At 43.1% G+C, this 4,795-nt stretch overlaps 1 non-coding gene across 1 annotated transcript; it reads right to left on the bottom strand.

Moving 5' to 3' along the window:
* Positions 1 to 4,284: 4,284 nt before the first annotated feature.
* Positions 4,285 to 4,357, bottom strand: trnav-uac (transfer RNA valine (anticodon UAC)). The gene has a single exon. It is a non-coding gene; the product is annotated as a tRNA-Val (tRNA).
* Between the last annotated feature and the right edge of the window lie 438 nt (positions 4,358 to 4,795).

Here is a 4,795-nt window from a genome sequence, read left to right as displayed (position 1 = left end):
ATCATAGATTCATAGATTGATATGGCACAGAAGGAGGCCATGCAGCCCATTGAGTCTGCACTGGCACTTTGAAAGAGCTCTTCAAATAGTCCCACTCCCCTGCTTTTCCTCATAGTCCTGCAAATTTCTCCTTTACAATTATTTATTCAATTCTCTTTGAAAGTTACTATTGCGTCTGCTCCACCGCCCTTTCAGGCAGTGCATTCCCGATCACAACAACTGGCTGCGGTAAAAAAAAAACTCCTCATCTCCCCTCTGGTACCTTTGCCGGTTAGGTACAATCGGTGTCCTCCAGTTACCGACCCTCCTGCCACTGGAAACAGATTCTCCTTATTTACTCTTATCAAAACATCTTGTAAATTGAAAAACCTCCATTAAATTTCCTCTTAACCTTCTGCAGATAACAATTCCAGCTTCTCAGTCTCTCAAAATAACTGAAACAGCGATTTACTTGTACTTCTTGCAATTTAATATACTGTATTCGCTGCTCACAATACGGTCTCCTCTACATTGGGGAGACCAAACGCAGATTGGGCGACTGCTTTGCGGAACACCTCCACTCAGTCCGTACGGGTGACCCTGAGCTTCTGGTCGCCTGTCACTTTAATTCACCGCTTCACTCCCACTCTGATCTCTCTGTCCTCGGGCTATTGCATTGTTCCAATGAAGCTCAACGTAAGCTCGAGGAACAGCACCTCATCTTTCGATTGGGCACTTTGCAGCCTGCCGGAATCAACATTGAGTTCAACAATTTCACATAATTATCCCTGCCCCCATTTTTCATGCAGTATGATTATTGCCATTCCCATTTGCAACATTTTATCTTTCCTGCCTCTTACAAAATTACAGGATGTTTTTTCTATTTCTTCCTCCCCTCCTAACCCCGCCCCCCTGTCTCTACACCTGCTTAATATCTGTTACATCTCCAACTTTTTCCAGTTCTGATGAAGGGTCCCAGACCTGAAACGTTAACTCTGTTTCTCTCACCACGGATGCTGCCTGGCCTGCTGAGTATTTCCAGTATTTTCTGTTGCTATTTCAGATTTCCAGCATCCGCAGTATTTTGCAATTATATTGAAGTTAACTCTTCCCTGGGACCACTCGCTCTTTGTGTGTGTCTCTCTTTCTTAGTCTCTATCTGTCTCTCTCTCTTTGTCTCTGCCTCTCTCTTTGTCCCTGTCTCTCTCTCTGTCTGTCTGTCTCTTCTGCCTCTTTCTCACTCTGTTCACAGGTCCATTCTAGTTCTGAGCAAACAGCGCTTTTTTTCAGTTCCTCGTTAGTATAGTGGTGAGTATCCCCGCCTGTCACGCGGGAGACCGGGGTTCAATTCCCCGACGGGGAGGTTTTTTTTTTTTTTTAACAACCCCAATTTTTTAACTTCTTCCCAGCTCCTTGAAATGCTCCTTGGAAAAGTTGAACTGGAAAAGTTCAAGTGAAATATTTTTTTAAAGATTTACTGGCATATGAATAACTGTATAAAAACTTCCTGCACCTGTTCCTCGTTGGAATCGTGCTCTCCTTCTGTTTCCCTCTCACTGTTGTGTGGGGCAGAGAGGAGTCATAACGGCACAGAATGAGACCATTGAATGCTTAATTAAATTCATTTATTTTGAACATGTGACCAATTATTCTTACTTCGGTGGCGTGAAATGTTATTTATTTGGAGATTTCTATTATGCTTATGGGATTCCGTACAGACAGCATCGTAGGAATCCCCTCGTGTGATTGGTTGGCCTGGCCAACGGATGATGCCGAACCGTGAGCGCCAATGGTATCCGTGGGCCTTTATGCAGGCGTACGCCAGCAGGCCCAAGACCGCAAGAGTGCGAAGCTCCGGAGACACCAGTTAATTGGGATTTGTTTCTCAGTTCGGAGGCGTAAGCCGGCGACAAACCTCCGATCGCAATTTCAAGGCCCATCGTATTTTAGGAGGCTGGTTTAAAATGTTCATTACTTACGACATCAGGAATCTGGGACAAATTTTGTTCAATATAACCGGACCGGTTATTGCAGAGAATAAAAATGTTCCACTCGAACCTATCCACCCGGGTTCGATTTGGGAACTGTTGTTGTAGGAGGCGAACATGATAGTCGCTGCACTACGGAAACCACGGCAAAGCGAATCAGCAGCGAACATAAAATCTCATGGTGATCATTTTCAGATTCAATGCAGTCAGCCATTAAATAAAGTGAAATAATTTTACAGTGAAAAGATTTGGAAGTGTTACTCGTATCTGTGCCTTTAATTAAAGTTTGAGGCGTCTGACTCCCGTTCATGTCTCTGAATAAGAAAGAGAGGCTTGACGTTGCCCAGACTGCACTGTGCCTGATGTTTGTGAACTCATTCTTTATATTGAGCGGTTTCTCATTACTTGATTGGCGTCAGGTTTAGCTCAGCCGTAACTTCGCAGCTTCAATTTAATTGTATGCTCGACCTCTTTCTCACCGCGGGCGTTGCATGGTGATTTGATTGTCATATTCAATCCCCTTCTTCGACAGGGAAACAAATTGTAGCCGTGATTTTAAACCTATGCTGCGTGATTCACAGCGATCACCTTCAAATGTTTCAAAAAACCAGTCCTTTCACCTCCGCCACATGGTTTCGATTCCTGGTCAGGAAAGTGACTTTTATAACAGATTTTAAATCACACCCTGATGAAATTGACTACATTCAGCTGATTTGAAAAAATTAGAATTGTATAAATTACCATTACTTACCCCATAACTTTCATTTGCAGAACGAAAGAATTAATAGCTTTGCTATTTAAAAATATTTTGTTTGTCTATTCTTCCGACCAAAGTGAATAACCTCACATTTCCTACATTATATTCCATCTGCCACCTTATTGACCGCCCACTCACTTAATCTGTCTATATCCCATTGTAGGCTCTTTGTGTCCTCCTCACAGCTTACTTTCCCACCTAGCTTTGGATCATCAGAAAACTTGGATACATTACACCCTGTCCCTTCATCTAAGTCAGTAATATAGACTGTAAATAGCCGAAGCATGCACACTTGATCCTTGCGGCACACCACTAGTTACAGCCTGCCAATCTGAAAATCACCCGATAATTCCTGCTCTCTATTTTCTGTCCGTTAACCAATCCTCTATTCTTGCTAATACATTACCTCCAGTCCCATGAGCCCTTATCTTGTGCAACAAGCTTTAACGTGTTTCCTTATCGAATGCCTTTTGGAAATCCAAATATGCTGCCTCCACTGGTTCCCCTTATAGTTCCAATGAATGTCTGAAGCAGAACATCCCGTTGTGCGAATGGAGCCTGTTGGTCGGACAATGCTACATGTAAGGAAGTAGTGTGGTAAGGAGATAAGGGAAGTGATACTCTGGTAACAAGGTCGGGTAATAAAAATAGAAAGTGCTGGAAACACTCAACAGGTCAGGCAGCAGCTGTGGAGAGAGAAGCAGATTTAACGTTTCCGGTCGAAAACCTTCCATCAGAAGGTGGGCAGTTGTGTTAGGTTGCACTATTAAACGTGCAAATTGTCACGTAGTAAAGATAAGGAGAAGATATCAAATGTTTGGAACAGATACTTTAGAATTCGATAAAGGTTTGATTAACTTGTATATCGAACTCGGAAATATAACGTGTTGGAGTTCCTCGGCTAAAATTCGCAAAGATTTGTTTAAGAGCTGTTGTTAATTATATGTCTAATTATTGCGGGATTAATAAATCTGACATTTAATGCTGCGAACACTTTTGCTGCACTGCGCGTTCTCCAGCTGTGCTCGGAGCGCCGTCCCCTTCAATCCATCGCTCACAGGGACTGTTCCATTCAGCATTTCTTTTATCTGGGCCTTGGTGAAATTTCATAGATTGAAAGCGACGCTTCTCAACCCCAAGCTCGTCACCGACATGCTAAGCGCTGCACAGCAACCGCGCTCTGCTCCCGTGAGATGGAAGCCCGGGAGATGTTTCAAGCTCGAGTGCAGTTACAAGCAGAACTCAGTCAAAGAAAGTCCACATCATTGAGGCGCCTGAGTCTTTGCACCGAACTCCTTCCCAAAGAGTTGAGATTCATGTGGGGGTGACTTGGGCACATGCATTAACCGAAAGCGTTGTTTTGCAGAATGGAAGAAATGCTCACAGTAAGGGACAGTCGAAAGTTGAGTAATTTAACTTTAATAATTTGTGAAAGTTTATTCATTGACGAAGATTTATACCCGATCAGAATTTACGCACTGTGTATTTTAGGAGTCTGCTTTAAATTATTCGTTGCTTCTGACACAAGAAAGCTGTTAAATTTATTTCACAGAAAAATAAAGTTTCCACCCGGGCTCGAACCGGGGATCTTTCGCGTGTAAGGCGAACGTGATAACCGCTACACTACGGAAACCTCTGCTTATTTAAGCATCGAAAAACACTGTTCCGACAAAAGGGACACTACAGAATCGCTGTTTCTGCAATGATTTCCTTTCACTGGTATTTCTCTGACCGAAATGCACAAGTCAAAAATGTTCCTTTCAAACTCATTAAACTGCCGAATTTCCTTCCCTCTGGTTTAACCCAGGAGTTTAAATTGTTCTGCAAACCATGAACCAGGTTCACCTGAATTCCAAGGTGTGTAAGGAAATCAAGCATCAAAACCCCTTTCATTAGCCACAGGGATTCAGGCAATTTTCTGATCGCAAAGCGCTTTCTCACCTTGTCAATATCTCTCGTCTATTTGCCGGTGTTTCCCGATTCTGCCTGTCTCTCTGGCTCTGTTTATTCTGTGTGACCACCTGCAGGTTGATTTTGAGCGAATACCTGTGCTTGTGTCTTGTCACTTTAA

The sequence above is a fragment of the Somniosus microcephalus genome, unplaced genomic scaffold (genome assembly GCF_052327205.1).
Source record: "Somniosus microcephalus isolate GS21.2 unplaced genomic scaffold, FLI_Smic_1.0 unresolved_chr4, whole genome shotgun sequence".
Classification (NCBI taxonomy): domain Eukaryota; kingdom Metazoa; phylum Chordata; class Chondrichthyes; order Squaliformes; family Somniosidae; genus Somniosus; species Somniosus microcephalus.
The sequence above is the reverse complement of the archived record's forward strand: the minus strand, read 5'-3'. Positions and strand labels throughout refer to the sequence as shown.